Below are 12921 nucleotides of genomic sequence, written 5' to 3'. Positions count from 1 at the left end.
TGCTTTGTCATTACATAATTCAACCGACTTGATCTACAACAACCTTTTATCGGGAACCAGGTTCTGTATAAACCAACATCCTACAGACACTTGGCTGGCCAACACTAGCAACACGCAGACAAGGAGCCAGGCTCATACTCCTATATAAGATCCTGCATGGAGAAGCATCAGTCATTATCCCAGATTACATCAGGAGACCAACTGTAACAACATGCAGACAATAGTCCAGTAGAAAACAATGTTTTGAATCTGATAAACTTGAAAATATTTGCTATGAAATTTATATAAATGATGCCAAATGGCTTATTATGGGAGCATACAAACCTCCATCCATGAAAAATAATGACTTTATTGATAATTTTACAAAATCACTAGATAAATGTTTTGTGTCATATGAAAATATTATTATTTTTGGTGACCTTAATTTTGATATGTTGTCTGCTGAAAAATCTCAGACTTTACATGATATATGTGATATTTTCAACTTATCACAACTGGTTAAAGGTCCAACATGTTTTAAAAAGGGTTGTAACCCATCCCTTGTGGATGTTATTATTACAAGTAAAAAGAATTTGTGTTTTAAAACAACAAATAGTCCAAATGGTGTTAGTGACTGTCACAATATTATTTCTACAGTTGTGAAAGGGAATTTACCTGCACAAAAATGCAGGGACGTAACATATAGAAGTTACAAAACTTTTGATATTGACAAATTTACAAATGATTTACAGAAAATAAAGATTTCAGAAAACTGTACTGAGAAAGATTTAAATAGTATTTATGATGATTATGAAAAAGATTTTAAAAATATATTAAATAAACATGCACCTGTCAAATCTAGGTGTCAAAGAAGAAAACCACTGCCATGTATGAATAAAGAACTGAGAGGGGCCATATATAGAAAACAAATGCTTTATTCACAATATACTAAAAACCGGAGTGACAAAAACTGGGAGAAATTTAGAAAACAAAGAAATTTGGTAACTAAGATAAAGAGAAAATCAATAAAAGTATACTTTTTAGAACGTTGCTCTGGTGGGTCAAAATCATGCGAGTTTTGGAAAACAGTCAAACCATTTTTCTCAAAAAAGGGGAACTGTGGAGAACAAAAAATCTTATTGTGTGAAAATGACAAAATTGTAAATAGTCCAAATGAAGTTTCAAATGTTTTTAATAATTTTTTCTCCACAGTAGCAGACAAAATTGGAGCAGATGTGGTATATGACCCCTCAAATCACCCAAGTATAAAAGAAATTTTGAGTAACAGAAAGCATGTTTCTGACTTTGAATTTAAGAAAGTATCTAACGAAAATGTCAATAAAATCTTGAATAAAATAAACATAAAGAAGGCTACAGGAGCTGATGGTATTCCAGCAAAAATAGTAAAAAATTGTAAATCTTACATTGCACCACAGCTGACAACTCTTGTAAATTTATCAATTGAAAATAACTGTTTCCCTGACAAACTTAAAGAAGCCCAAGTGACCCCCCTTCATAAAAAGAGTGACCCATTATTAAAAACAAACTATAGACCAGTTAGTGTCTTACCCATATTTTCTAAAATCTTTGAAAAAATATATGAAATTCAACTAACTGAATACTTTGATAAAATATTTAATCCTTTTTTGTGTGCTTTTAGACGTGGACATGGATGTCAGACCACACTTCTCAGAGTGTTAGAAGATTGGCGTGAAGCTCTCGATAAAAACCAGTACATTGCAGCGGTATTAATGGATCTTTCTAAGGCTTTTGACTGCCTGCCTCACAATATCTTGCTAGATAAATTATCAGCATATGGTGTATCCCCCCATGCAGTTGCTCTTTTAAAGTCCTATTTATCTAATCGTAAACAACAAATTAAAGTCAACAATGTTCTGAGTGATTTGGCTGACATCCATAAAGGCGTACCACAGGGCTCTATACTAGGGCCATTGTTGTTTAACATATTTATAAATGATATTTTTCTTTTTGTTAAAAATGGTAGTTTATATAACTATGCAGATGACAATACTTTGTCTTTCTGTACTCCAGATTTTGATTTATTAATTTCAACTTTGGAATCTGAGTCAAAAATACTTATTGAGTGGTTCCGGGTGAATAAAATGCAAGCAAATCCCGATAAGTTTCAAGTTTTGGCTGTTGGCAAAAAGACCTTTGAACAAAACCCATCTATACGTATTCAAAACTCGAACCTTACATGTGAAAAAACAGTTAAATTATTAGGCATTGAAATTGACTATCAGTTAAATTTTGATGTTCATATCAGCTCAATCTGTAGGAGGGCATCACAGCAATTAAATGTTTTAAAACGTTTGGGCTCAGTTTTGGATAGACTTAGTAAACTTACTATTTTTCATACCTTTATTCTTAGTAATTTTAATTTTTGTCCTTTGGCATGGCATTTTTGCACTGAGAAAAATTCCAAAAAATTAGAAAAGGTGCAGGAAAGAGCACTCCGTTTTGTATATGAGGATTTTACCAGCCCCTACGAGGACCTCTTACTTAAAGCTAAGGTGCCCTCCTTGCAGATTAGACGGATTAGAACAATGGCTCTAGAAACTTTTAAGATTATAAATAATATAGCTCCTGTGTGCTTACAAAATTTGGTGAGTGTCAAAAAATCTAAGTATTCTTTCCGGTATGTAAATATTCTAGATGTTCCACAGGTAAAGTCAACCCGTTACGGTAAAAAATCTTTCAAATTTGCTGCTGCTACTTTATGGAACAGCCTTCCAAACCATTTCAGGACTGAAAATAGTTTCTCACATTTTAAAAGTCTTGTTCAGTCCTGGAATGGTTTGGAATGTCGATGTTCTGCTTGCAGATAATTCTTGAGATGTTTATTATTTATGTTGCTTTTGTTTGCTCTGGTCTAGCATGTTTTATTTCATTTTAAATTTGTTGCTAAATTTTTATTGCATGCTATGTAAGTGAGATTTAACTTCGTATAACAGGTTGTTTTATATGTCAAATTAGACTGTTTTTATGTTATGTATATGTTTTTATATTCGGTCAAAAGCTCCTTAGAGCTTGTGTTGTGTCTTTTAACTTATGCCGAATCAAAATAAAGTTTTCTTATCTTATCTTATATAGTCAATACCACAGGCACAGAGACCAGTTTTCCAGAGTCAGCACTTAAACGGATGCCTATAAATACAGTTTCATCCCCAGAACAAATTTTTGACTGGAACCAATTACCTGAAAGTGCCATCCAAACCCCCACAACAGACGCCTTCCGGGTCTGTGTGTGGCAGTTCCTGGCGTAACTATATTGATACCAGATTTTAACCCTGTACAGTTGTTGCAAACTCACATAATTTTATTTGATTTTGTTCCTGTAAATACACAAGTTTTTGTTTATTTTTAACTTGGCGAGTACTGGTTGACACACCCGCACAGTATATCTGTGTTATGGAAATTTCAACTGCAGATTAACCACAAAATATAGAAGAAGAAGTACAATAAACACTAGACAACAGGAATGACAGGATATATCTTTTGGGGGGTAAATGGTTAAAACTAGATATAAACAGATTAACTTACTAATGTTCTATTATATACTGGTAAAGTACTAGGGTATCAGGTTGTTCTTGCCCAAAATCAATCTGGTCCCAAAACAATTTGGTTAATTACACTGTGACCAATATTTACAACGGAAGCGCGATCAAATGTCGACAGCCCATTTATGGTATTCAACAGCTCATTGGTCAGAGTTCTAGTCAAATCAGTATCCGGTCAAATCGGCACCCGGTATAGTAAAATCAGCACCTAGTCAAATTGGCACCTAGTTAAATGGCACCTGATGTAGTCTTTAGGCACACATGATAAATATATTTAACTGCAAACATTTTTTTTGGACTGTATAATGGTATGATGTCGTCGTCTGCGTTGTCCGATAACACATTTGGTTTCCGGACAATAACTTTAGTTTACATGAATGGATCTCTTTGAAATTTAATAAGAAGGTTCAATACCACAAAAGAAAGGTTGGGATTGATTTTGGGGTTGATGGTCCCTCCGGTTAAGAAATAAGAGGCCCAAAAAGGCCCCAAAACAAGCATTTTTCTACTTTCAGGATAATAACTTGTGCATAAGTATTTCAATTGCTCTGAAATTGTACCATAATGTTTAATACCACAAGTAAAAGGTTTGGATTCATTTTGCGGTCTATGGTGTCAACAGTTAAGAATTAAGGGCCCAAAAGGGGCCAAAAACAAGCATTTTTGTAGTTTCTGGACAATAACTTGTGTGTAAGTGTATATATCTCTCTTATATTGTACCACAAAGTTCCTTATCACAAAAGGAAGACTTAGATTGAGTTTGGGCGTTATTGTCCCATTCATGCAAGAATTAGGGGCCATAAAAGGGCCAAAAATAAGCATTTTTCTAGTTTCAAGACAATAACTTGTTGTAGTTTACAGTCAATAACTTGTGTTTAAGTGTATAAATCTCTCTGAAATTATACCACAAGATTCCATACTACAAAGGGATAGTTATTGGGGGTTATGGCTTAAATCATTTAGCAATTAGGGGCCAAAAAAAGGGGGAAAACAAGTGTTTTTCTGGTTAAAGGACAATTTAGAAAATTTAAAAGCTGTGTTAGGGAGGTAATCCAATTCAAATTTAAAGAATACTGTTATATATATGTTTGATTACCGCCCTTACACTGTTTGAAAATTATGTATTAAGAAATGATGATTGTCTTGAGATGATAAGCTATAATTTTTTTTTTTTAGAAGTAATACGTATACTATTCATTTATATTAATTTTAACCATGACTATGTCATTTTATATTTTTATATTTTATGATGTATTTATTAAATGAGTAGTTATTGTTAAAAACTCCATAAGAAATTTGAATTGAGATTATTATTGGAATAAGGGAAAAGAGAAGACGAAAAAAAAGGGGGGGGGGGAGGGGTGGGTGGGTAGGGGGTACAATTTTTCTCATTTCAGATTTCTTTAAATATTTTTTTTTGAGGGGATTAATATTCAACAGCATAGTGTATTACTCAAAAGCAAATAATTTTTTTAAGTTCATTAGACTACCAGAAACCTATGCTGTGTCAACTATTTAATCACAATCCAAATTCAGAGCTGTATCAAGATTGAATGTTGTGTCCATACTTGTCCCAACTGTTCAGGATTCGACCTCTGCAGTCGTATAAAGCTGCACCCTGAGGAGCATCTGGTTACTTTATGTTTACATTAATATTTGAAGATTTGAACAAATCAAAGGGGAAACCAGGCATTATCTTGCATAATATGAAAAAGAAGATGTGGTACGATTGCCAATGAGACAACGAGCCACAAGAGACCAAATGACACAGAAATTAACAGCTACGGGTCACCTTACAACCTTTAACAATGAGCAAAGCCCATACATATAAGTTCTTTCAGTAATTTAACATGGCCTAAATACCTGTGCTTACCATGATAAAAAGTTGAATAATGGAGATAAAGGGTATAATATATCAATGAGACAGCAACTTAATGACACAAAAAGTAAGAAGACATTTAAATATCAACACCAAAGCATCAAAGTCCATTTGGATTGTATCTAAAAACCACAGGGTTAAGATTTTAAATACCTGGTTAAACTGTTGTATAACATTTCAAATACTGTTAATACAGAAATTATTGTATGGTTTTTATATTGTGAATGACATGTTTTTTTTTACTGACCCTGGTTATCCATGAGGGTCTTTCATGGTCGTATATGTGAATAATGTATCTGGGTGGGTATCACCAGGTGTATATGTATACACAATATATTGTGAGATGAAGCATAGCCAGACAACTGCCAGGGGCGTAGCTAGGTATCCAATAAACTGTAGGCACAAATTGTGGCAGGGGGTCTGGGGCCACATAAGGCCCCTGGTAAGGGGTTCTGGGGGCGTAGCCCTCCGACGGAAAACGGTTTTCAGCATTTAAGTTGCAAAATTTTGTGTACAAAAAAACTTAAAAAAACGTCATTTTATCATGATAATATACATGAAAACAATGTCGAAAAAATAAACGTAATTCTACAATTACATCTGACTGATGAATTAACCGGCAGTACAATCAGAAATATTAAAAAAAACAATATTTCCAATATGCATTGCCCAGGTGGATCAGCGTAGCCCTTTATTAAGCAGCACAACTTGTTTCTGATTGAGTATAATTGATATATATATACGTCAATTGATAGTACATATTGACGATCCTTCATTAAAAAAAAAAAAATAGGCACGTAAACACTGAGACTACTACATAATAATACTAACTTTTGGAATACGGTGCATCTACCATTCATATTTTGATTCTTAAACCTTCACCCTCCCCCGGCCACACAAACACATACACACACACAGTCAATACGTCATGCAGAAGTTCTGTTCTGTTCATACTACCGGTGTCTAACAAAATTCAAGAAATTCATATTTTCTTATATCATGTACTGTAAAATCCCTACCTGCTTAGGAATATGAATAATTATCATCATTACATGTAGATCTGAGAGTACTCGAAGTTACTGAAAGCTAGTTGATTGATTGATTGATTGATTGATTGATTGATTGATTGATTGATTGATTGACTGATAGACGTCCAGTGGCAAATATTCATGCATGTTCAGGACTAAAACAGATAGAGGTCGTCCAGGATGAAGGTCTGGAAATTTGGAAATGCCATGCATTGGAAAATGAGGGTTTATTAAATAGGAACAGAAATTTGCCTTTCAGTAGACGACTACTAACCCCTCAAAGAGTTGTTTCAAGTGTCTTAACGTGCAGAGAGCGTGGCATTCTCTCTTCACTAGGCATCAGATTGAACTTGGGCCAACAACAACTAATTAAAAAAAATCATTATCTAAGTTGAGGTTCATTCAAGTATTTGTTGATTGAAGTGAATGATCTGAACCAAAGTTCTAGTTTATAGTTTCTATATTAGGTGGAATATAATGACATACAGTTCCAATACGCCACTGATTCTATAAGGATGATAGACTAGTGTACGCATGACATTCGATAATTAAAGAGTTTTGACGAATTCGCATGCATCTACAGATAACATTGTTTATTACTTTTTTAAATAAAAAAATTATTTGTGGGTTAGGGTTAGGGTTAGGGTTAGGTTAGGGTTAGGGTTAGGGTTAGGTGTGAAAAAATTATGTGTAGGCTCATGCCTAAAGTGCCTAACGGCAGCTACGCCCCTGACTGCAGTTTATTATGTTTATTATATGCATTAAATTATAATTGCTTTTTCATGTGATAGAAAAACTTTATAAAGTCATAAAGTAAAGATTATATGAAATTATCTAATTGGTTTTTTCAGGAAAGTAACTAAAGTTAACTTTAAGTGCAGTATATCTGTGGACATTTTTTGTTCTGATAGTAATATTTTCTTTCTCTTTCACAATAGATGGATGGGAAGTGAATCTATACGAATAGCCTCATTGAATTTGAAAAAAGCTGCAAATGATATCAGTAATAAAAGATTGTTAGTGTGCAGTGTGCAGTGTGCAGACAGTGGTTAAACAGAAGTTAACATTCTATTAGTTTTGGGATTTTACAATCAATGCCAAAATAAATGATAATGCTAGAGGAAATAATAGGAGAAAAAGGGACCTGTGTGGTGAAAACTTCCTAAAAGTCGTCCTTTATGTGTTCAACTTTTTCTTTTGGGTAAGTGTATTTTAAATATATAATTTATATATATGTTTATAGTTATAGAAAAGGCAACTTAAAAAGATATTACAATTTAAATGATTTATTGATTATTGGTTGCTTAGAATCATCCATTGGCAAATATTATATATACATATTCAGAACTAACTATATAAAGTATAGAATTTGTAAATGTATAATATAAGACATAAGAGAAGATAAAGATACATGTTAATTGAATAATCTCCCTTTGTTTTTTGTTCAAATTAAATGAAATTCTTCGTTCATTGTTAACTGTATTCTGTTGCTAGTAAGATTTTATAACCATGCTAACAGGATAAAAGATCCTAATATAAAATTATTTCTAATTTTTCAGCTAACATTGCTAACTTCAAATTACAAAAATATTCCGTTTCCTAACTTTTCTTTATCATGTTCTGTCAATTAATTAAACGTTCTTTAAAATTCAATAGTGTTTTTATGCATGATAAATTCTATATTTCTTTTCCAGCTGACAGCCCGGTTAGCTTTCCTAGCATTAGGGTTATATATCAAGTTCCAGAAGCATTCCTATTTCAATCTGCTAGGGAACAGTACTTTCCCTTTGGCAACATACTAATGCTACTAGGAACAGGAGCCTTTATTATCTTGTCAGGAATCATTTGTTGTACTGGGACATGTATAGAAAATAGATGTTTTATGGTTATGGTGAGTTATTTCCCTTTGAACACATTGTCTACTAAGAATGTATACCAAAATTAAGTTATTTAACTTTTCACAAGCAAAGTGGGTCTCATTGGGGTCTAAGCGTGACGGGGGATTGCCGATTTTTTTGTAAGCGTGACACGTGAAAGTCAAATTATTGTGCCGTGAAAACGGGAAATGATGTCTAGCGGGACAAGGGAAATTACAAAATAATGAGAATTGCTTACGTACATAGTGTAAGCGGGATACGGGAATCTGATAAAACAATAAGCGGGATCCGGGATCAGAACCCCCCAATGAGACCCCCAGCAAAGCCAACAATAAATTGAAAAAAAAATCATTTCAGCTAATTCCAATTACATGTTATTTTTAAACCCGACTTATGATTTTAATGGATATTATGTTGTATGGTCTGTTCGTCTGTCAGTCCAAATAGATTTTTAGGTTGTTTACATTGACATTGTGGTCTTATCAACATGAAAATAAGGCCACATGATGTGAAATTACTATGGTATTAGGCCTATTCCACGGATCACTAAACATTGAAATTATTACATTCTCAAGTTTAAAGTCATATGAAACGAGTGACTAATGAAAAATAATGTTTATCCAATTCTTGAACTAATGCATGTTTATATCATAAACTTAGTCTTCTGTGCACGATTTTATCATTTTTTAGGCAAAGATGTCGTTTTTAAATTGTCAATTTTTTTTCTCTCTGTCTGTTATGATCTAACAAATATGGTAGCTCATTAATTGCCGTGTTATGAAGCTGAAGTTTACCGATTGTTACTTTATAGTAAACTATCAACAAAAAAGGATGCAATCTATTGGCGATTTTATCATAAACATGCTGCTAATAAATGCCTCTTTAATAAGCTAGGTGCATTTTTCTATATTTTTTTTATCTTAGGAAATTACTATTGAAACATTGTTTATCTGTTATCTTGAAATTATCGTTTGAAAAGGATGTTTTTTTATAGAGATGACTTAAGCCAATCAGAAAGTCAGACTAGAGGTCACATGTCTGGCATTTCATTCTCCTGTACCATATTCTAAAATGTTATGGATAATTAAAACATTGTTGTGATGTCATTCTATTGTTTTACCCGTTCTTTATTTCAGTGATTGGACTATCATTAACCTGTAAGAAACCATTATGTTACCTTTAGCTGTCCAATATTTTTAAGAATAGACCTCCTCTTTCTTAAAAATATTGGACAGCTAAAGGGTAGCATTACTGATTCTTACAGGTAAATGATAGTTCAATCACTGAAATAAAAAAAAAACTATTAATTGCCCCAATTGTTTTCATCATGTAAACAAAAATAAAACCAAAGATCAAATGACAATAAAAAAACATTTTATTAAAGTCACCTTCCAATACAATAATTTTGTCACTCATCAAAACGGTTTCTTGAGGAAAAAAATCACTTTCAAATTGATTTTTGTCTCGCTTGACGTAGTCAAAAAGCGAGACATAGGTATGCTGTTTCCGGCGTCGGCGGCGACGGCGGCGTCAACAATGTATTAGTTTGTGATTATGTCTAGTTTATGGTGAACCACTGGTGGTAAGTCAAAGATATTTGGTATGCAGTTGTATTAGTATTGGCACATCTCATTACCATGGAGATTATTTGGCCTCACCCTCTCAGTCATGGTGTATTGACTTTGAAACTTTGCTTAGTTTTCATGTATTAGTTTGTGATTAGGTCATTTTATGGGGAACCACTAGTGGTAAGTTAATGATTATTGGTATGCAGTTGTATAAGCATTGGCATATCTCATTTCCATGGAGATTATTTGGCCCCGCCCCCTCAGTCATGGTCTAATAACTTTGAAATTTTTGCTTAGTTTTCATGTATTAGTTTGTGATTAGGTCAGTTTATGGGGAACCACTAGTGATAAGTAAATGATAATCGGTATGCAGTTGTATAAGCATTGGCATATCTCATTTCCATGGAAATTATTTGGCCCCGCCCCCTCAGTCATAATCTATTGACTTTGAAATTTTGCTTTATTTAAATGTATTAACTTGTGTTTGAAATTTTGCTTTATTTAAATGTATGAGCTTGTGTTTAGGTATGTTTAAAGGGAACTACTTATGATAAGTCAATGGTATTTAGTATGCAGTTGTATTAGCATTGGTACATCTCATTTCCATGGAGATTGTTTAGCCATGTACCTTCAGTCATGGTTCAATGACTTTGAGTATTTGCAAAACGTACTTGTTAAACAAAGTGTTGCTATTTTAATTTCAACATTTGCATTATCGAAATTACAAAAAAGCGAGACATATCTCTGTGATAACAGTTTATTAACACTACCAATACTTATATCACAGCTATTTTTCTCATGTTTTTGGGTTGTCTCTTTTAGCACTAATTCAATAAGTTGATTATGCTCGTTGTAAGTCTTGTTTTTGTTGCTTTTATGAATTTCTTTTTCCAAAAGATTTATCCTCGTCCGTCTTTAGGTTATCAAAATTGACCTCTGGTGATGCTCTTCCTAACATCATTTTCAACTGCAACTGAAATGAAAAAGGCAATAAAGTAATGCTTCTAAAATTTGATACATCATGCCGCAATACAAGGGTCATGAACATAAAATGGAAATAATTGTTTACAGTGTTAAACGATATAACCAAAGAAAAGGCTGTTTCATGAAACATAAGTCCAAACAAAGACATATGTTTGGTTCCAGTTTCCCAACTGACTCTATTTTGACCCCAGATCTTAGCATTTCTATTCCCCTTCTGATAAAAATATAAAGATATCAACTTTCTATTTCCTTCCTAGTTGTGTGTCAAAGATAATTACCCATGTGCTCATGTATATTTTAGAAGATGTTCCACCTAATCATCAATCTAGCTATAGATAGTTTCTCCAAATTGAATATTTAGTCTTATCTAATTGCATTACTTTCTATAAATACTATATAAAACTTGACAGTGCTTTGAATTGTAAATAAAAGATTGAAATTACTTTAAAGTATGTAAATATTATGTTGAAAAAGTGTTTTGTTTTTGTTTTTCAGTCCTTTGTGTGAAGAGTGTGTAAAGATAGCTACAAGAAGAATTGCACTAAAACAGTCAAAGTCTGTTGCTGTTTTCAGTCGTTTAAACTCCACATTTCCTTACAATCCAACATACATTAGAAGTAAAGCATATAAGAATGACAATCTACAACAATTCACATATGGAAGTGGTATATATATAGTAGAGTTTCTAAAACATTCTTACCACAAATTCTTTTAGTTCATAATGTGATACCCAGACCATTAAAACATTAAATATAACAGGAGCACCCGTTATTGTGTTAAATCATAGACAAATCGGAAAATTAGCTAGGGTTGTTGGTAGAGTACTGAAGATCAGATATTTTGTACTTGGTACAGTGGCTGGTGGTGGAATGGTATTGAACCAGGTATATATGAAAGCTAGAACTGTAACACATGTCAACAGCATTTACTGTAAATATTAAATTATTCAAGAAAAGATATTATAATTATTTATAAAAATAGCAATGTCTCAAATTTAACTCTTTTCTTCCCTATCATGTCTATTCCATGGCCTTTTAATAGTGTTTCTCTTTGAAATGCTGTTTGTATGAACTATAAAGTGACTTAGAAAGAAAAACTATGTGGAAACACAGTCTAAAAGATATTTGTAAATAAATCTTTGTTAATTTTCAACATGTTTTGTAATTTTGTTTTGAAATTCATGATTTTGTTTTCATTTTGTCTCTTATCATTGCATCTTTCGAATGAAGATTCGTAATTTTATTTTATTAGAAATATGAAGAATTGAAGCAGTATATTCCAGATATAGAATGGATTAAGGATTATCTGCCAGAGTCAGAAACATTGGATCATGTCAAAAATAATGTCCTGAGAACATTAAGGAGTATTCATCTTCCAGAAAAGGTTACTTATTATACATTTTACCCAGACAAAATAAAATTTTAATTATTCAATGATGAAATTCACAGTTGACAAAATGGTTTACATTGTTTACAAATCGACCATACTAGTCATGCTAGTGGGCCTTGCACATTTCTCCAAACAATAAGTGTGTGCATGCTGCTATACATAAAATTACACAAATAAACCTATATGATACCACAAACTTAATACATGTACAAACATTTAAGACAAAATAATGAGATTTGAACATTTTCAGCTAAAGAATTCTTAGTTTCATACTTTTTAAGCTCACATCACTCATTAGCCAGGATGTAATTATGTAACTTATGTTACTCAGTCCATCATTCTATCCCTCTGATACCCATCAGTGTGACAGGCCCTTTTTCTCCACTTGTAGATATTGAGCAGATTTTTATCTTAAAGTGTACAATATTGACTATTGAGGGTGTTTTGTTTCTCATTGGGTTACAGCCCCTTGACACATATTAAAGTAACATCTGCAGGTAAAGGGCATTCTTAAGTTCATTGGGTTACTGCCCCTTGACACATATTAAAGTAACATCTGCAGGTAAAGGGCATTCTTATTTACAACTACATTGATCTAGTTCTGTTCTAAAATCAGCAAAGCAACTCTGAAAATCA

The 12921-nt window shown here is 32.8% G+C and overlaps 1 pseudogene; it reads left to right on the top strand.

Annotated features, from left to right (window-relative positions):
- Nucleotides 1-3094: 3094 nt before the first annotated feature.
- Nucleotides 3095-12921, top strand: part of LOC127705608 (dynamin-like 120 kDa protein, mitochondrial) — a 74923-nt pseudogene continuing 65096 nt past the window's right edge.

The sequence above is a fragment of the Mytilus californianus genome, unplaced genomic scaffold (genome assembly GCF_021869535.1).
Source record: "Mytilus californianus isolate M0D057914Y unplaced genomic scaffold, xbMytCali1.0.p SCAF_6, whole genome shotgun sequence".
Classification (NCBI taxonomy): Eukaryota; Metazoa; Mollusca; class Bivalvia; order Mytilida; family Mytilidae; genus Mytilus; species Mytilus californianus.
Note: the sequence above shows the minus strand (reverse complement) of the source record. Positions and strands in the feature narration are given on the sequence as shown.